Raw genomic sequence first — 21926 nt, 5'->3', positions numbered from 1 at the left:
TTCTCTGTTAAAATAACCGATATGATTTCTTTCTTATGACTGCATTCTAGTTAACATGCTTTGTGATCACCAAACTTAGAATAATTGCCATATTTATGACTAAAGTGTTATCTAAGGCTAATTTTTTCAAAACATTGATTTGGCACCTAGTAGAGGTACATGTGTTGTGCTGGGCGCTGCAAAGAATTCAGAGAATCATTAGCTATAACTTCAGCTGCAAGTGTTTAGGCAATTTTAAATTATAGAACCTGGATATGTATGTAATAATTATAATACATTAAGTACTTTGTGAGTATTATGAAGAATGAGCTTTAGAAAAGCTCAGAGAAGGAAATTAATGTCTTTGGAAATCAGAATATATCTGAAGAATTTTAATAAGGTTAAATGATAGTAGATGAAACTTAAAAGATGTTTATAAGGGAAACTAAAAATATGGTTGATATACATGGGGAAAAATAACAGGAACTGGGGAGAATATCAGAAGAGTTCGCATAAATGCATCAGTATTTGGTAGGAACAGAGACTGTAAAACATCGTAGTGGGAAATAAAATTCACAGGGAAGTTTAGCGTGAGATAGTAGATCTTCACTGACTGTTTGAGGATTTGAGGGTTTCTCCTACAAGTAACACAGAACAATGACTGGAAGGGAGAAACAAAAATAAAGTATTTTAAATTCATCATACCATGGATGTAATAGCATAAAACTATTTGAAGGTAGATTGCAATGAGTTAAAGCTATACACTGTAACTGTTCAAGAAATCACTGAAAAAAGAAAAAAATAATAGAGCTAATAAACCTATGGCAGAAGTAAAAAATGGAAAAATCAAATTTGGGTCTAAAACAGATATAAAATTAAAAATGAAATAGCATATGAGATTAATAGAAAGCAATAATATGAAAAGTTTAAATCCAACTGTGCCAATAAACACATTTTAAAATAAATTGAATATGTCTACCAATTAAAAGACACAAATAATCTATTGGAAGTAAAAGCTCCAGTTATATGCTGTCAACCAGAACAAATTAATTACAAATTGCAGATAGAGTTAAAGGAAAAGTATAGATAAAAAGGAATGCTACACCATGCTTTTATTTATCAAAGAAAATTGGAGTGGCTATATATTTGAAAAGTAGATTTCAGAACAAAGAATTTTATAAGGAATAAAAAGAATCATTTCACAGTAATAAGGAATTGATTCATAAAGAGTATAATGATCTCAAATGTTTATGCAGCTAATAATATCATTTCAGTATATACAATGTAGAATCTGATAGAACATCAAGGAGAAATATATGAAAATTCTGCACTTTTGTCAATAATAAATAGAACACTATTGACCACTTCGACTTAATCAACATTTATAGGACTCTTCACCCCAAGACAGCAGCATATATATGTTCTTCAAGAATACATGAAACGTTTTTCAGAGTTATGGCGGCGGTGGATATCCGAGTCAGATGGTTGGAGTGGAATACATCCTTTTATATGCTCAAGAGCCCATTCTTTTTATCATTTGGAAGCAACGGCGGCGGTCCCCTACTCAAGTTATCCCACTGACTGATGACTATGTTATTGCTGGGGTGATCTATCAGGACCAGACTTGGGGTCAGTTATAAACTCGAGTGCTTACCGCAGTGCGTGGCTTTCAGTAAGCTGTTGATGAAGCCATGTCATACTGTCGATATCGCCCTTCCAAAGGGTATTGGTGGCACTTCAAAGACCACGAAGAGCAAGGTAAAGTCGAACCTAAAGTCAAAAGGAAAGAAGAACCAAGCCCTATTTTCCAGAGACAGCGTGTGGATGCTTTACTCCTAGATCTTAGACAGAAATTTCCACCCAAATTTGTGCAGCGAAAGTCTGGAGAAATGCCTGTCCCCTGGATCAGACAAAGAAAGAGGCAGAACCTCTACCAGAGACTGTAAAATCTGAGGAGAAGGAGACCGCAAAGAACGTGCAACAAACAGTGGGCACTAAAGGCCCACCTGGAAAACGAATGAGGCTTCAGTGAGTGCTGGAGAAGAGAGAAGCTGGCAAGACCCCTCTTGTCCACGTTTTACCTCATTACTGTGACGGGCTCTTGAGCTTTAAAATTCTTTGTCACAATCATTTGTATAGAATGTGCTTATTCTTTAAGAAAGGATGTAAGGATGCTCATGCTTTCAACCTAAATATTTTTAATGTATCTTTTGTAACCTTTTCCCTTCTGGACTTAAGCAGCTTCCTGTCTCACATGTTTACTGCTATATATGTTTAAAAACAAAATAAAGGTATTTGTATATTAAAAAAAAGAATACATGGAACATTTACCAAGATATATCATAAATTTGAAGATATAAAACATGTCCCTATTTAGTTAAAAGAGTTGAACTCATATAAAATAGACTTTCTGAGTACAAAAAAAGAAACTAAAAATGAAGAACACAAAATATTTGAAAAATCTTTAGATTTTTGGAAATTATAAACATATCTTGAAATAATTTATGCATCAAAGATAAATCATAAAACTGGAAACTTTTTTGAATGGATGGGAAATTAAAACATGATAATAAATTAAAAGTGAAGTTGCTCAGTGGTGTCCAACTCTTTGCAACCCTATGGACTGTAGCCTACCAGGCTCCTTGGTCCATGGGATTTTCCAGGCAAGAATACTGTGTGGGTTGCCATTTCCTTCTCTAGCAGATCTTCCCAACCCAGGGATTGAACCTGGGTCTCCTGCATTGTAGGCAGATGCTTTACTATAGGTTACAAAATGTCAAGATGATTCAATGGAAGAATTGTAATCTTTTAAATAAGAATATTTCAATTCAGTTTTAAAACTTAACACTAGATTTTAAATGACACAACCAAGTAAATGGAAGTGTCAAAAATAGCATGAAAAATTGTTCAAAATCATTAGCAGTGGGGGAAATGCAAATCAAAACCACAGTGATACTACCATACATTCTTTTGATTGGCTGAAAATGTTGATAGTAGCTTAATTTCTAAAAGTCCCAAACTGGAAATAGTACAAATATAATGCACTGGTGAATGGATAAATTGTGTTACTTTCTTACAGTAGAATTCAGTCGATCAGTCATGTCCAACTCTTTGCGACCCCATGGACTATAGCACACCATGCTTCCCTGTCCATCACCAACTCCCAGAGCTTGCTCAAACTCATGTCCATCGAGTCTGTGATGCCATCCAACTGTGTCTTTGTCATCCCCTTCTCCTCCTGCCTTCAATCTTTCCCAGCATCAGGGTCTTTTCCAAAAGTCAGTTCTTCACATCAGGTGGCCAAAGTATTGGAGTTTCATCTTCAGCATCAGTCCTTCCAATGAATATTTCAGGACTGATTTCCTTCAGCATTGATTGGTTGGATCTCCTTGCACTCCAAGGGACTCTCAAGAGTCTTCTCCAACACCACAGTTCAAAAGCATCAATTCTTCGGCACTCAGCTTTCTTTATAGTCCAACTCTCACATCCATACGTGACTACTGGAAAAATCATAGCTTTGACTGGAAGGACCTTTGTTGACAAAGTAATATCTCTGCTTTGTAATACAATCTCTAGGTTGGTCATAGTTTTCTTCCTAGGATCAAACCTCTTTTAATTTCATGGCTGCAATCACCATCTGCAGTGATTTTGGAGCCCAAGAAAAGAAAGTCTGTCACTGCTTCTACTTTTTCTCCCCATCTATTTGCCATGAAGTGATGGGACAGATACCATGATCTTAGTTTTCTGAATGTTGAGTTTTAAGCCTTTTTACTCTTCTCTTTCACTTTCATCAAGAGGCTCTTTAGTTCTTCTTCGCTTTCTGCCATAACCTGCCTATCTGACATTATTAATATTCTCCCAGCAATCTTGATTCCAGCTTGTGCTTAATCCAGCCTGGCATTTCCTATGATGTACTCTGCATATAAGTTAAATCAGCAGGGTGACAATATACAGCCTTGACGTACTCCTTTCTCAATTTGGAACCAGTCCATTTTTCCATGACTGGTTCTAAGTGTTGCTTCTTGACCTGCATACAGATTTCTCAGGAAGCAGGTAAGATGGTCTGGTATTCCCATCTCTAAGAATTTTGCCCAATTTGTTGTGATCCACACAGTCAAAGGCTTTGGCATAGTCAATAAAGCAAAAGTAGATGTTTTTCTGGGACTCTCTTGCTTTTTCAATGATCCAACGAATGTTGGCAATCTGATCTCTGGTTCTACTGCCTTTTCTAAATCCAGCTTGAACTTCTGGAAGTTCGCGGTTCATGTATTGTTGAAGCCTGGCTTGGAGAATTTTGAGCATTACTTTGCTAGCGTGTGAGATGAGTGCAATTGTGCATTGTTTCAACATTCTTTGGCATTGCTTTTCTTTGGGATTGGAATGAAAATGGACCTTTTCCAGTCCTGTGGCCACTGCTGAGTTTTCCAAATTTTCTGACATATTGAGTGAAGCACTTTCACAGCATCACCTTTTAGGATTTGAAATAGCTCACCTGGAATTCCATCACCTCCACTAGCCTTGTTTTTAATGATACTTCCTAAGGCCCACTTGACTTCACATTCCAGGATGTCTGGCTCTAGGTGAATGATCACACCATCATGATTATCTGGGCCATGAAGATCTTTTTTATATAGTCTTCTGTGTATTCTTGTCACCTCTTCTTAATATCTTCTACTTCTGTTAGGTCCATACCATTTCTGTCCTATATTGTGCCCATCTTTGCATGAAATGTTTCCTTGGTATCTCTAATTTTCTTGAAGAGATACCTAGTCTTTCCCATTCTATTTTTTCCCTCTATTTCTTTGCATTAATCACTGAGGAAGGTTTTATTATCTCTCCTTGCTATTCTTTAAAACTCTGCATTCAAATGGGTATATCTTTCCTTTTCTCCTTTGCCTTTAGCTTCTCTTCTTTTCTCAGCTATTTATAAGGCCTCCTCAGACAACAATTTTGCATTTTTGCATTTCTTTTTCTTGGGGATGGTCTTGATACCTGCCTCCTGTATAATGTCATGAACCTCCATCCATAGTTCTTCAGACACTTTATCAGATCTATCAGATCTAATCCCTTGAATCTGTTTGTTACTTGCGCTGTATAATCATAAGGGATTTGACATGTCATACCTGAATGGTCTAGTGGTTTTCCCTACTTTCTTCAATTTAAGTCTGAATTTGGCAATAAGGAGTTCATGATCTGAGCCACAGTCAGTTCCTGGTCTTGTTGTTTCTGACTGTACAGAGCTTCTGCATCTCTGGCTGCAAATAATATAATCAATCTGATTTCAGTAGTGACCATCTGGCGGTATCCATGCGTAGAGTCTTCCATGCATGTGTTGTTGGAAGAGAATATTTGCCATGACTTGTGCCTTCTCTTGTGAAAACTGCGTTAGCCTTTTCCCTGCTTTATTTTGTATTCCAAGGCCAAATTTGCCTGTTAACTCCAGGTATTTCTTGGCTTCCTACTTTTGCATTCCAGTCCCCTATAGTGAAAAAAACATCTTTTTTGGTTGTTAGTTCTAGCAGGTTTTGTAGGTCTTCATCGGATTGTTCAACTTCAGCTTTTTCAGCATTATTGGTTGGGGCATAGACTTGGATTACCATGATATTGAATGGTTTGCCTTGGAAATGAACAGAGATCATTTTCCCATTTTTGAGATTGGATCCAAGTACTGCATTTCAGACTCTTTTGTTGACTATTAGGGTTACTTCATTTCTTTTAAGGGATTCTTGCCCACAGTAGTAGATATAATGGTCATCTGAATTAAATTCACCCATTCTAGTCTATTTTAGTTCACTGATTCCTAAAATGTCTATGTTCACTCTTGCCATCTCCTGTTTGACCACTACCGATTTACCTTGATTCATGGATCTAACATTCCAGGTTCCTATACAATAGTGCTCTTTGCAGCATCAGACTTCACTTCCATCACCCGTCATATCCACAACTGGGTGTTGCTTTTGCTTTGGCTCCATCTCTTCATTCTTTCTGGAGGTATTTCTCCACTCATCTCCAGTAGCACATTGGGCACCTACCGACCTGGGGAGTATCCTATCTTTCAGTATCCTATCTTTTTGCCTTTTCATACTGTTCATGGGGTTCTCAATGCAAGAATGCTGAAGTGGTTTGCCATTCCCTTCTCCAGTGGACCACATTTTGTCAGACCTCTCCACCATGACCTGCCTGTTTTGGATGGCCCTACATGGACGACATGGCTCATAGTTTCTTTGAGTTAGAGAAGGCTGTGGTCCATGTGATCAGTTTGATTAGTTTTCTGTGATTGTGGTTTTCATTCTCTGTCCTCTGATGGATAAGGATAAGAGGTTTATGGAAGCTTCCTGATGGGAGAGACTGGCTGAGGGGGAAACTGGCTCTTATTCTGATGGGCCATGCTCATTAAATCTCTAATCCAGTTTTCTGTTGATGGGCAGGGCTGTGTTCCCTCCTGTTGTTTGACCTGTGTCCAAACTATGGTATAGGTAATGAAGATAGTGGTGACCTCCTTCAAGAGGTCCTGTGAAAGCACGCCACACTCAGTGCCCCTGACCCTGCACCAGGCCACTGCTGACCCATGCCTCCATCGGAGACTCCTGCACACTCACAGGCAAATTTGGGTCAGTCTTTTGTGGGATCACTGTTCCTTTATCCTGGGTCCTGGTGCACACAAGGTTCTGTTTGTGCCCCCCAAGAGTCTGTTTCCCCAGCCCTATGTAAGTTCTGGTGACTCTATGGTGGAGTAAATGGTGACCTCCTCCAAGAAGGCTTATGCCATACCCAGGTCTGCTGCATGCAGAGCCACTACTGACCCATACCTCTATGGGAGACATTCAAACACTCAAAGGCAGGTCTGGTTCAGTCTTTGTAGGGTCTGCTGGTGTGCCCAAGGTTTTGTTTGAGCCCTCCAAGCATCTCTGGTGGTTATGGAAAGTGAAAAGAAAGGGAAGTCGCTCAGTCATGTCTGACTCTGCAACCCCATGGACTGTAGCCTACCAGGCTCCTCTGTCCATGGGATTCTCCAGGCAAAAATACTGGAGTGGGTATGAGGTTTGAGTCTGAACATGATTTTGCCCCTCCTACACTCTTGCTGGGGCTTCTCCTTTGCTCTTGGAGGTAGGGGTTTTTTTTGGGGGAGGGGGTGGGATTCAACGTTCTCTTGTTGATGGTTGTTTGGCAGCGAGTTCTAATTTTGGAGTCCTCACAGGAGAAGTTGAGCACATGTCCTTCTACTCCTCCATCTTGTATACACTATATGCTGTGGAATACAACTCGGAAATAAAAGAGTAAGCTGTTGAGGCTTCCTTGGTGGCTCAGAGAGTAAAGCATCTGGCTGCAGTGCGGGAGACCCAGGTTCAATCCCTGGGTTGGGGAGATCCACTGGAGAAGGAAATGGCAACCCACTCCAGTACTCTTGCCTGGAAAATTCCATGGACTGAGGAGCCTGATAGGCTACAGTCCATAGAGTCACAAAGAGTCAGATACGACTGAGCGACTTCACTTTCACTATTGATGTGAATGTTTCAAAACCATTATGCTAAGCAATAGAAACTAGACAAAGAAAGAAAGAGTAAAATGTAATGTATAATTAATTTTTAAAAAACGCAAACTACAGTGGTTCCTTAGAAATGAAGGCGGAGAGAGAGATAGATTAAAAAGAGCATGAGAAACTCTTAGTGCTAATGGACACACCTGTTATCTTGACTATGGTGATGGTTTTATAAACAGATGTATTTCAAGCTTTATCAAATTCTATACATTAAATACATGCAGCTTATTATATATTCAATCTCCATAAACAGTTAAAAATCCAAGTCAATATTTTTTTTATCCTCCCCACAGCAAAGAAGAGGAATAGTTGAGATACAGCAAAACTCTTTGGGCAAAGAGAATGCCAGTTTGTTGGAGACAGTCATGCAAATTATCTGATAATTCAGAAACATAAGAAATAATTCCTCACCATTATGGTGCCCTGGCTCAGGGGCCATACACAGTATTGCATCATGAACCTTAACAAATACAGCTCTCCTAATCCATCCAATTCATACTGTGAGCCAAAGGAGAAATTTATTTTGGTACACTTTTATTAAAAGGTAAATGTTAGTGTTTTTAAAGACTGTCTCTTATATGAAGTAAGCAGTCAAGACAGTTGAAGATTTGTTCCTACAAAGTGAATTTAGTCAAAGACCTCAAGGTGCTTCTTTCCACTGAAGATAACACAAGGAGAAAAATGAGATTTAGGTGATAGTAAAGGTGTTAGAAATGCCAGTAGGAAAAAAAGTCTTTGAAGGTAAACATCATAAAACACTATTTTTAAAGATAATTGTGAACCATTTCTGGATGTTATATTTTTATAATGCACCCTCATTTCTTGTTCCTGTCTTGAAGTAAAAAATGTTCTACTATTTATTCATCCCAAGCTAGAAATACTAAGGTGGTTAAAAATTTGTATTTTGCATTGTTCTTAAACACCTGTTGGTTCAGACATGCTCTCAGAACGGCAAGGGTTTAAATTAGTATTTCTTAAACTTCTTTGATCGTAAAAGTCCTCTAGAGTGCTTCTTTAATAATCAGTTTCCCAAGTCCCTTTTATAGGGTTCTGGTTAATAGTTCAGGGACTGAAAATCTATAATCAACTTTGCAGATGATATAGTAACTGTGCAAACTTCAGAAACATAGGACTAAAGCAAAGATGGCTTACTTTGTTTCCAAGTTGCCTTTGAAGTTGAACATGTCTAGGTCTTTGTGATAGTGGAATGTACATTCTTCAAATTAGGTACTACTAGAAAATCTAACGTTTCTAACAAACAACTAATGAACAAATTAGTTTTAATAACTGAATAGCTGAAAGAAAACATTGATAATCCTCTTCCTAGAGTGCCATGGTGAAAGAGTATCAAATCTATGGAGTATCTAGGTATCTACCTAAATTTGAATCCAAATTCTATAAATTACCATTGCCAACTCAATGGACATGAGTTTGGGTAAACTCCGGGAGTTGGTGATGGACAGTGAGGTCAGACATGCTGCGGTTCATGGGGTCGCAAAGAGTCAGACACGACTGAGCGACTGAATTGAACTGACACTTGGCCAAGCTTTAAAGTCCATGTTATATACCTAGATATATGTACATGTGCCTGCCATAAACATTGTATAAACTTTACAAACACAATATATAGACTATCTGTACGTTATATATACCTACAGTAAGTTTTGCATAATATATATACACAATATATATGTTAGACATTCTACAGTATATAAAATATATACAATGTGGCTTCCCTGGTGACTCAGTGGTAAAGAATCTGCCTGCCAATTCAGGAGACATAAGTTCGATCCCTGGTCAGGAAGACCCCTTGGAGAAGGAAATGGCAACCTACTCTAGTATTCTGGCCTGGGAAACCCCATGGACAGAGGAGCCTGGGGTAGTGAAAGGTTGGACATAATGACAAAACAACTATATGTTGTATATGTGCATTGTATAATATATTAGATATATATTGTATGTATTATATAATATATAATGTATATCTTATATATAATATAGATACATAAGTATATAAGTTTATTATAAGTATTTTATATACTATATAATATATGCAGTGTATGAGTATTATGTAAGTATTATTTAATATATGATACATTATACATATGTATTTTATTTGTCATGAATGCAATCATTAGATTGCATTAGATGACCTTGTGAAAGTTCTTTTAAAGCATGAGTTTTCATATAAATTTAAAGTGATAATAGTCAAACCTTTCTTTTTATGTTCTTCAAACCTATGTTAATTAGTGATATTTTCTAAGAAGAATGTAGCTGATTATTTGAACGTAGTTGTCAGATATCATTATATTTGATTATCTTTTTCTTTCTCTTTTTGGACAGTCCTGATGCCTGAATATTATTCATTCTATCCCATTACAATGAGAAAACTCTTTGCCCCCTCAGTTGTATAGCTGAAGTAATTCTTATTTCAGTTGATACATTTCAATTGACTTTCCTCCCTGATAGACCATTCAGATAGTCTGTTTCCATCTGCTTCCCAGTGGCCCAGATGTTAAAGAATCTGCCTACAATGCAGGAGACCCAGGTTCAATCCCTGTGTTGGGAAGATCCCCTGGAGAAGGGAATGGCTACCCATCCCAGTATTCTTGCCTGAAGAAGCCCATGGACAGAGCAGCCTGGCAGGCTACAGCCCATGGGGTCACAGAGAGTCAGACACTACTGAGCAAGGAACACTTTATCTGTTCTAGTGACACTGGCCTCTTTATTACTTTGCTTGAACTACAGCGGTTGTGTTTTTGTGAGGGATTTCTTGCACTTTCTTTCTTATACATTTCTTATTATTTCCTAAGAGCTTTTCTTCCCTGCCTGTCATCCATCTCCCATCTGTCCTCCATTCCTGCTGTTGTTTCTTGTCTTTGGGTCTAGTAAAATCCTTTATTTTTCTATTTTAATTATAAGGAGATATATAATCTTCCTTATTCAATTATACATACTTTTAAAGAAGGTGTTAAATACTCATTTTTATGATTACAGGACCACACAGCAACTTCCATGACTCCTGGGACAATCAAATTTACACTCATCATTCAGCATACCCTCTGAGAATTAAGAAGTGACAAAACTCTGCATTTGATGATACATTATAAGCTGTCCTCAGTCAACAAGACTTGCTGTCCCCACTTAAGCCTCTTGCTGTCCTCAGACTCAAAGGGCTTTTTTTTTTTTCTCCCATTTGGAGGTTTTACACTTGTCAGTTGTAGGAGTTCATGACCTGACTCTGCTCTCCTTTGATTATTATTGGCAGGTCACTCATCTCTAGTGGTTACTCTGACAACGGATGAAAAACAATGGTTTAATGGCTTTCTAGGAATATTTCTCAGACATAATTAATCCCCGCCTTTGGTTTTTACACCTCTTGTACCAGTGCCATTCTTTCCTGCTAAATTTCTATTCTATCAGGCTTTGAAAGAAGCCTCAGTTTATCTTCCTATTTCAGTACAACTAAATTACCTACTTCTCTGCAACCCCAAAAGTGTTTTCCTGTTACTCTTTTCCTCAAATGGATTTTTTGAATTAAAAAAAAAAAAATCAAGCCACAAGCCCTATTTGGATCTTGATGTATTATCATTTGGAGCTCACTAACTCATTGTCTACCACAGGAAAGACATTTCAATAAATCAAGAAATTACAATTTGAGTAAGGGAGAAAACTAGAATTCTCTTCTGCAAGAGTAATTCATAGATGTAATTACTTCTGGTTCGATATCTGTATTAGCCCAGAGTTTGCTAACTTCAGTAATAAACAATCCTAACATCTCAGCGGTTTAATAAAAAACAAATTGACTCACTCAAAAAGGACAGTGGAGATGCCTATGTTTGAGGCAATCTCCTAGGAATTTCTGTTCTAAATGTGGGAGATCTAGAATCCATGCTGTCTTCCACCTCATGTAATCCCAACCCTTCAAAACCTCGAGAACCTCTTCTGTATCCTCCGCATTTGATTGATTGATAAACAAAGACCAGTGGAGCATATTAAGGGTGAAATTGATTGTGGTCCTCCAGCAGCATTCGAACCTTTCTGAACATTCCATGGGCACTAACTAGTTCCTGGCTCCCAGTGATGCACGTGGTAGAAAATCTGTCTTCCTGCATGCCCATAGCATTCGTGAACATTGTCTCTGCCACAATTACATTCCATTTTTCATCACTATGGGTATTCTGTCATAGCTTTGTGGGCTGACACTCGGCTTCTACTTTTCCTGCTTCACTGACTAGCTGGGAGAACTTCAGGTTCTAGAGCTGTGTTGTTGTTGTTTAGTTACTGAGTTCTGTCCACACTCTGTGATCCCAAGCACTCACACTGTAGCCTGCCTCTTTCCATGGGAGTTCCCACGAAAGAATACTGGAGTGGGTTGCCAATTTCCTGCTCCATCTAGAACTCTATGAGTCCCAATTTTTTTTTAAGGAAGTTGAGATAGAAATAACAGTCCTAAAGAGGCGTTGTTGATGTATGGCAGAGGCCATCACATTATTGTAAAGTAATTATCCTCCAATTAATATAAATAATTAAATTGAGAAAAATAAAAGGAAATAAAGAAGGATTGTGGGGATCAAATGTAGCAATGAGTAGGAAAGTGCTTCAGGTGCAAAAGCTTTGGATAGAAGTGGATTGTTACTAATACATATTGCCAGTTTGTTGATTCCTGTGGAGGAAGGAAAGTGGAGATTAAATAATGTCTCTAGACTCACAAACTAGTCAATCAAGTGGTCCAGAGGTTAAAACTCCATACTTCCAATTCAAGGGGCACAGTTTCGATCCCTGGTCAGGGAACAAGATCCCACATGCCATGCAGTAAGGGCCAAAAAAAAAAAAAAAAAAGCCAGTCACCTTCTGATCAAAATATTAGAAGACTTCCTACCCTATCCCATACAATGACTCTTAATGCCACGTATTGTAAAAATCTAATTTATACTCAAAAGTAAGAAGGCAGCAGGAAGCCATTAGATTGAGAGCAGGGAAATTATGTGCCATATTTTTCCTTATATAATTCTATTATACATTGGATTGAATACCCTCAGCAGTTGTTGTTCAGCCACTCAATCATGTCCAACTCTTTGCAACCCCATGGACTGCAGCACGCCAGACTGCCCTGTCCTTCACCATCTCTCGGAGCTTGCTCAAAGCCATGTCCATTGAGTCGGTGATGCCATCCAACCATCTAATCCTCTGTCATCCCCTTTTCCTCCTGCCTTCAGTCTTTCCCAGCATCAGGGTCTTTTCCAATGAGTCAGTTCTTCGCCTCAGGTGGCCAAAGTATTGGAGCTTCAGCTTCAGCATCAGTCTTTCCAATGGATATTCAGGGTTGGTTTCCTTTAGGATTGAATGGTTTGATATCCTTACTGTCTAAGGGACTCTCAAGAGTCTTCTCCAGCACCACAGTTCGAAAGCATCAATTCTTTGGCATTCAGTCTTCTTTATGGCCCAACTCTCACATCTGTACATGACTACTGGAAAAGCCATAGCTTTCACTATACGGACATGTGCCAGCAAAGTGACGTCTCTGGTTTTTACTATACTGTCTAGGTTTGTCATAACTTTTCTTCTAAAGAGCAACTGTTTTTTTAATTTTGTGGTTGCATTCACCATCCTCAGTGATTTTGGAGCCCAAGAAAATAATATCTGTCACAGTTTCCACTTTTTCTTCATCTATTTGACGTGACGTGATGGGACTGGGTGCCATGATCTTCACTTTTTGAATGTTGGGTTTTAAGCCAGGTTTGTCACTCTCCTCTTTCACTTTCATCATGACCCTCAGCAGAACAACATACAAACAGGAGACATTTCTAATTTTTAAAAATAATTGTCATCACTCTAGTTTTGTCTACTCCCCATCCTTCCCTTCTCTAGGGCAAAAAAGTATGGAGTGGTAGGAAGAAATAACAAGAAAGCATATTAGAGCTGCCTGTGAGGAGTGTTTGCTCCCTCTAAGATTTTTAGTCCCTTCCAGTGATTTGTTTTCCAATTCATCGTATGTTGCATTATTTGAGGGTAAGCATTCAATCCCATTTGGGCCTCCAGGTGGCGCTAGTGGTAAAGAACCTGCTTCCCAATGCAGGAGATTTAAGAGATGAGAGTTCGACCTCTGGGTCAGGAAGATCCCCCGGAGGAGGGCATGGCAACGCACTCCTTTATTCTTGCCTGGGGAATCCCATGGACAGAGGAGCCTGGCGGGCTATAGTCCATGGAGTCGCAGAGTCGGACACAACTTAGTGATTGAGTACGCAGGGTGCATGCACTGTGTCAGAAGGAACCAAGTCACCTCTTAAGTTGTTGGAGTAGAGAGAAATTATGTGACTTATTCAGACACAGCCATGTATTTAAAACTCGTGCTTTCCTGGCATTTGTTTGTCAGAACATTGAGCTAAGTATTACTTGCTGCAAATAATCTAGAGTTTGCAAAGACATATTATTCATTTAAATAGCCTGAGCCTTGTCCTCTGGTAGATATAGTTTGGTTGAAGTATATGCCCATGCAGTAATGATGAAAATGTAAGCAATTCCATGGATAAACATGCTTAAAATAAACAGGAAAAAAGCTGGCCATTGCTGACAATAAAGGCGATGCATCTGTAAATTTACTGCATAATTCTGTCCTAGTTACAACAATGTACAGCAATGATGAGCAAGGCTGCTTTTCACAAACAAATTTATTACTTCTGGTTGCTCTTCTATTGCTTTCAATAAGAAATGCCAAAATAACTGTGATTTAAAAACGCTATCAGATGATTTGAGTGCTCAATAGATTCAGTGCATTACAATAAAACTTGCCTCTAAGTGTTGTACTTCGGGGAAAACACTGTACGGACTTAAATCCTCTACTTTGGCTCCACATTTCTGCAGATGTATTTTCTGCAGACGACTGGTAGTCAGTTTGGGGGTTTCTTATCTGCATATTCATAAGGCTGTCAAATAGCTTACAGGGAGTTTTTACTTCGTTATCCCATTTTAAATATTAGGACTTGCTAATGTTCAATTTATGCAGATCTCAAGTTGGGCTCACATCCTTTCTCTGATGTGAGTCGTGATTCTTCTGCAACACAACCCAGAGACTACACAACAGCTGGAACATAGGCCTGGCTTTGTATTAATACCTGTACCTCAGGATTCCTCTAGCCATTGACAAGTTGGAGAACGGACACCCTTCCAAAGATGACAGGTCAAGGACTTAACCATGACCCCATTTCACTGAGGGATGAGAAAACATAGGCAGCAGGTAGTGCAACTAGCCCCCTTGCTATGAACCCTTCAGACTGAATTTCCGTCATGCCAAAGCCCTGTCTTTCTTTTTTTTATGTGGACCGTTTTTAAAGTCTTTATTAAATTTGTTGCAATACTGTTTCTGTTGTTTATTTTCTGGTTAATTGGCTGGGAGGCATGTGGGATCTTAGCTCCCTGAACAGGGATTGAACCCACACCCTCTACATTAGAAGATGAAGTTTCAACCACTGGACCACCAGGGAAATCCCCCAAAGCACTCTTAAATATACACTTTTTAACTGTAAAGAGCTTATATGTGTGTGCATGGGTGATTGTGTGTATGTGTGTAAGAGCATCTCAATTATCATGAAATTGTCATAGTCTTTTGAGAGTCATACTCTGTCTTTTGAATTTGAATTCATTGCTGATGTTTTAACTTAACCGATGGTGGGAACTATAGGATTAGACACACTTCTATTTGGGAAAAATTGTAATCATCTCTGGTAGCTTCCGGTTTGCCAGAACATTTCAGAGTTAGTTCAGTTCAATTCAGTTCAGCTCAGTTGTGTCTGACTCTTTGCAACCCCATAGACTGCAGCATGCCAGACTTCCCAGTCCATCACCAATTCCCAGAGCATGCTCAAACTCATGTCTATCGAGTTGGTGATGCCATCCAACCATCTCATCCTCTGTCATCCCCTTCCCCTCCTGCCTTCAATCTTTCCCGGCATCAGGGTCTTTTCCAATGAGTCAGTTCTTCGCATCAGGTGGCCAAAGTATTGAGTTTCAACTTCAGCATCAGTCCTTCCAATGAATATTTCAGGACTGGTTTCCTTTAGAATGGACTGGTTGGATTTCCTTGCAGTCCAAGGGACTCTCAAGAGTCTTCTCCAACACCACAGTTCAAAAGCATTAATTCTTCAGCACTCAGCTGTCTTTATGGTCCAACTCTCACATCCATACCTGGCTACTGGAAAAACCACAGCTTTGACTAGATGGACCTTTGTGAGCAAAGTAATGTCTCTGCTTTTTAATATGCTGTCTAGTTTTGTCATAGCTTTTCTTCCAAGGAGTAAGCGTCTTTTAATTTTATGGCTTTAGTCACCATCTACAGTGATTTTGGAGCTCCCAAAAATGAAGTCTGTCACTGTTTCCATTGTTTCCCCATCTATTTGCCATGAAGTGATGGCACCGGATATCATGATATTAGTTTTCTGAAAGTTGAGTTTTAAGCCAACTTTTTCACTCTGCTCTTTCACTTTCATCATGAGGCTCTTTAGTTCTTCCTCGCTTTCTGTCATAAGGGAAAAATCAGAGGATAAATAATCCAAGAGTCATTTCAGAGTCAGAGGATAAAGAATATACAAGGTTTGGAACTGATAGGCCAATTTAGAAAGCAATTGAGGTTAATGGCTAAAGGACTGATTACTCATGGGAACCTATGAGTATTTTAACCTATCCAAGTAAAAGGGAGTTTGGTTTGTGTGTGTGTTTACCTGCCAAGATTATTGGTCTTCAAAGATGAATGCTATCTGATGCAAGTTAAACTTCCTATTTCATGTCAGGACTTCTGAAACCTTTTCCACTCCCAAGGGCGCCCTCATTGTCCAAAGAAAATAATGTATTATTTTCTTAGTTAGTTAAGTGTGAATTATGTGTGATCAACACCATCACTTCCCAAGCCATTCTTCTTTTAAATTAATATCTTTATTAACATGATTATAATTTTCCTGAGTGCAAAATTGGCTCTTCAGAGATAGAAGCTAAATGAGAAGTGCTCGGCAAAAATAGACATCGATTTGTTGGGGTTTTTGAAGTGGATCTTTATGCATAAGCAAAGAATCTGACAAGATAATATCTGATGACCCTACAAAATTTGGGATGCTACTGGAATTGCAACTAGTTTGAAGATTATGGGTGAAAGAACTTTGGGAGCTAAATGTAACAGATATGATTTTTATTTCATTCTATGGGACTCAAATAGTAACCCCTTTTTTTACTTATGAATGAGCTGGATGTTCTGTTACTCAACTGATTTTTATAGTAAGCATGCTCTTATCTATGTAAACAAAAGGTACCATTGTTTAAAATGCCTTCTAGATAGCATCTGACATTACTAGGGATGATTTAGTCAGTTATAGAGACTTGGAAAATGTTCAAGGTTTCTGGGGGCTGAGTTAGATCCATATATCTAAGATGTCTAGAGGAAGATGGTCTAGATAGACATAGTATTCAAAGAATGGTTGAACTGGCAGGTAAAAGAATAAAGCTGAAGAAATAGTGAATTATGTAAAGTGCATTATATATATTATTTAGCAATGATAGATTCATTATTATGTGTACCATTTAGCAATGATAGATGATTAAAAGATTAAAAGAAGATGAATCCAAGGTTAAAAATAAGGAAGAAGAGAAAAACAACAGAAAATTTGTTACAAGATAGACTAGTCAAAGTGGTTCAACATTAGAATCATAAAAATATGTTGGAAACATATACATGACATCAAATGTGTCACATACAGTGGATGACCAGAGAACTCAAAAACATAGAATTCTACAACACTGGGTTCAAAAAAACATTAATTTTCCCAGTGCTCTGAAGTGCCACTCTTTGACTTAATTTGTTCAAAAATCTCCGGGCATTAAATATTCCCCATGAAAACAGTTCCAAAGAGTAAACTGTTCCCTATAAGATTGTGTGTTGCCTCTCAACTCCAGTTTCATTATAGTTCTCTGCTATGATATCCCTTTTGAACAAAAATATGTTGGTATTGGATTAGATTGGATCTGGCAGCTAACTAAAGGGAAAAGTTATAGGCTGACTTACTGACTGCTGTAGTACTTTCCAGAGTTTAGACGGCTGGGAATTAAAGCTATTCTCTGTGTTGCTTTAATGGATATACAGCTGAAGTGCAGTCAAAATGATAATAAGTACATGAGCGTTGTAAAAATAATAACTGATCCTTTAGATAATTACAGAGTCCAAAAGTCCAAGGGCTACAGTGGGATGTCACTCAAGAATGTGAATGTAGAGAAAATAATGTTGTTGTTGTTGTTTATATATTTGGGTTATATTATCTACTGATAATGGGTCACAGCAGTGATAAACATGGTCACCTTGAAGTGACCTTGATTCAGTTACATCCTTGAATGTGCTACTCTCTATGGATATAACAAGATGAAGAATTTTTATCTACCAGAGCTTGTCCTTGAGAATTCTATACTAGAATATCTCCTGAGAAATTCAGGCTAAATGAGAAAAGAATTCCATTCCCAAGGTCTTCTGTGTACTTTATTGCAGATGGAGGGAGACTGAGGCATGGAAAGTTGCTGGTTTCTCCAATCCTCTGGAAGCAAGTTGGCTCAGCTGGTGGGCAAGACCATAAATGTAAATGGCCCCTCTCAGGAGGCGATTGCTGCAGGATGCCAGGGAAGGCGGAATGCAAAGATCCCACATGGGTAGGATGTCCTGGGGATAGTTCCTGGAGAGAGTTGAAAGAAGTGAGCCAATGGGAGTTCAAGGTACCTGCAGTCTGTGAGAGAACTGAAAAGGAGAAGAAAGGGAATTCTTTTCGTGGGTTCCTGCTGTGGGTTAAGAATTGGATGCTCATTAATGTTCACTGAGAGCTTACAAGTAAAGGCTAGAATTGTCTTTTAATTACTCTTGCTAGACTGTGGTATCTTTAAAGTGTTGCCATGTAAGAAACGGTCCATATGGGACCCTAGTTACTGTTGCGCTACGCTGAGAAAAAATGACTTCAACCCTAAAACCAGGGGAAATGGAGAAATACTTGGGCGAATATTGGCAGTGTTCATTGGAGCCCTTTCTTTCTCTCTTCCTTTTTCATAACTTTTTTTAAAGGTTCTGTTGCTGGTTTTTCTTTTATTTGTTTGTTTAATTTTGGCCGTGCTGGGTCTTCCCTGCGGCTCTAGCTTTATTCCAGTTGCGATGAGCGGGGCTACTCTCTAGCTGTGGTGCGCGGGCTTCGCACTGTGATGGCTTCTTTTGTTGAGCAGCGAGGATTCTGTGGCTGGCAGGTTTCAGCAGTTGTGGTGTGTGGGCTCAGTAGCCAAAGTTCCTGAGCTCTAGGGCACCAGCTCCATAGTTGTGGCACATGGACTTAGTGGCTCTGCAGCAGGTGAGATCGTCCCAGACCTGATTTCAAACCCATATCTCCTGCATTGGCAGGCATATTCTTTACCCCTGAGCCACCAGGGAAGCCCCCGTTGGAACCCTTGCTGGTGGACAGGTAGGTCTAAGGACTCACTCTACCTGTATTATTGATAGCAAGAGTCGTAGCTGGATATCAGTAAAAATTAAATTATTTAACTATTTTTGTCCTGATTCTGAGCAGTCTTCACATTGTACTCTGACTTTTCATGTTGTCTGTCCACAGAAACAATGCATCAGAAGAAGAAAAGTTTCCATCCCTTTAGCAGCCTCAATTTTTAATGCACATTCTTAGATGGATTTCCTGATTTTGCATCTCAGGATCTGTGACCTTGGTTAAATGTGAGTTTGCCTCCAATTAGACAATGCATGCCCTGAGGCATCTGAACACAAAAGAGTAAGCAATTTACACTTGACCCTGGAAAATTTTAAACTGGCCCCATGATACTAAGATATCTTCAGTCTCCCTAACTTCACTGTGACAACTTTGCCTTTTCTATTCAAAGTACCCTATCGGCCAAGTCAACCTAGTTAGGGAAGAAAACCCACACACTCACAGACACACACACAGAAAAAATTTTCACCCAATAAGAAAAAAAGGGAAATGGAGAGAGACAAGAGAAGGCTTTCTGACCTGTACCACAAAGCGTATTCGTATTTCCACCCTGTCCTGACATGGTAAGCTCTGGATGGATGGTCCCCAGACAGTGAGGCTGATTAACTTCTGTAAGATTTGTTTTTACCATTTCTTTCTGAGACTGAAAAGACCAATGAAAACAATTGAAAACCATGTACATAATTTTTTGCACAATGATTGCCTTATAAATACTCAGCACTTAAGTTGTTAACTGTTTCTGCTTTTTGGGGGCATTTTCTGAGAGAATCAAGTATGATATTTATGACCACAATGAATCATGTGAGTATCCTTTCCAGCTTTAATATTCTATGATTCTTATAGGACTGAACATAATTTTGAGAATGTGCAAATGAGCAAATTTATGGACTTGAATAAATAACATCAGTGAGTCAATAGTCACCCAGGTTCTTTCCTGGCTTACAATTTCACACAATCCTGGCCCTTAGCACCTTTCTAACTTCATCTTCTATCTCCTACTAACCTCCCCTCTTCCAACACATTACCTCCCTTGTTGCTTGTTTCTTCCACAGGGTATGTGTGAGTATTCTTCTGGTTCCAACAATGATGGTCCTTTGTCCACATGCATGGCCTGTTACCTCCTTTTAGTTTTGACTCAAATGGTATCTCCTCAGGGAGACCTTCCTGACCTTCTGTTTTAAAAAATTGCCTATTATTTTATTATTTTTATCTTCACCTTCTTTATTTTACTCCATAACTCTTCAAACTTTAACACAGAGTGTCCTTATATTTTATGACATACCTTTGTTTGTATCTGTCTTCCTGAGTGCAAGTTCCAGTAGAGTAGGAACTTGGCTTCAGTTCCTATCATAATCTCACCACCAAGAACAATGCCCAGTGTGTAGAGAGCCCCGGAAAATATTTGCTAATCTCCCTTCTATTTCTTTGTAAAAATTTTAATTGGAGGATAATTGCTTTATAATGTTGTGTTGGTTTCTGCCATACAATAACATGGATGAACCGTAAGTATACAGATGTCCCCTCCTTCTTGAACCTCACATTCCCACCACTTCCCACCCCTATCATTTGTCACAGAGCGCCGGGTTGAGCTCCCTGTGTCTCCCTTCTATTTCTTATAGTGTTCATTGTGCCTGGAATTGCATCCCCAACTGCTTACAAAGTGCATTGCTGCCAAATAATGAATTGATGAATATGTAAATGGGAGTAAACCAATTACCAAAAATGCTGTTTCTTTATTATTATGATTATTATTGAAGTAAAGTTGACTTACAATGTTATACCAATGTCAAAAGTGCCATTTCTTTCCTCACTTGTGAAGTTGCTGGGCAGAAGTTTATTGTTCCAATTGGGAAAAGCCAGTATCTAGAAAATAGAATGTTCCTAGGAGATATGCATTTGGCCTTGGGAATAATGCAGAAATCCAATTGTCAGAGTTAGGCTATGAGATTAGAGCTTGCCAAGCAACAAATAAATTCACTGAAGCCCCTGATGTGTTAGTTTAGAATTTCTTAAACCCCTGTCGAGGTCAGAATTGGCTCCTGAGCCTCAAGGAAACAAACTCTAGAGCCAAAGAACACACGCTCAAATCCTAGCTTAATGACCTTGTGACATTTCTTAGAGTTACTTAATCTCTGTATTTTGTTTCCTCACTTGTGCAATGAAATAATAGCACCTATCTTTTATGATCCTTGTGATGATTAAATGAATCATTTTACGTAAAGTGCTTTAATACTCCCTGCTCGTGAAAATGCTGTAAAATTGTTGGCTAGGAGTATAGTGAGCACAGAGTTGAGGGGTAAGGCACCTCAGCCATGGAAAGAGGCAAGTATCTAATTCCTACAATTCACTACTGTCTCTGCACCAGAACCTAAAAAATAGTACTTTAGTTCAGCCTGGAAAAGAAGTAGAATCTTCATACCTATTAAATAATCATGATTTTGCTGATGATAAACTGTATCATAATCTAAGGGTTTCTATTTTAAATGAATTTATCTGTAAAACAGAAATAGGGTTACAGATGTAGACAACAAATTTATAATTACCAGCCAGTAAGTGGGGAGGGACAACCTGGGAGATTGGGATTGACATATTTAATACACATATTACTGCATGTAAAATGGTGGCTCGGGGTAAAAAAAAAATCCACCTGCAATGCAGGAGACTTGCAGGAGATACAGGTTCAATTCCTGGGTTGGGAAGGTCCCCTGGAGCAGAAAATGGTGACCACTCCAGTATTCTTGCCTGAGAAATCCCTTGGACAGAGGAGCCTGGTGGGCTGCAGCCCATTGGGTCACAAAGAGTCGGACATGACTGAGTGACTAAACAGGATGTACTGTATAGTACAGGGAAGTCTACTCAGTCCTCTGTAACAGCCTATATGAGAAAGGAATCTAAAAAAT

General features: G+C 38.8%; 1 pseudogene; it reads left to right on the top strand.

Annotated features, from left to right (window-relative positions):
- Positions 1 to 1460: 1460 nt before the first annotated feature.
- Positions 1461 to 2011, top strand: LOC122687945 (annotated as a pseudogene).
- Positions 2012 to 21926: the final 19915 nt, after the last annotated feature.

The sequence above is a fragment of the Cervus elaphus genome, chromosome 32 (assembly GCF_910594005.1).
Source record: "Cervus elaphus chromosome 32, mCerEla1.1, whole genome shotgun sequence".
Taxonomy (NCBI): domain Eukaryota; kingdom Metazoa; phylum Chordata; class Mammalia; order Artiodactyla; family Cervidae; genus Cervus; species Cervus elaphus.
Note: the sequence above shows the minus strand (reverse complement) of the source record. Positions and strands in the feature narration are given on the sequence as shown.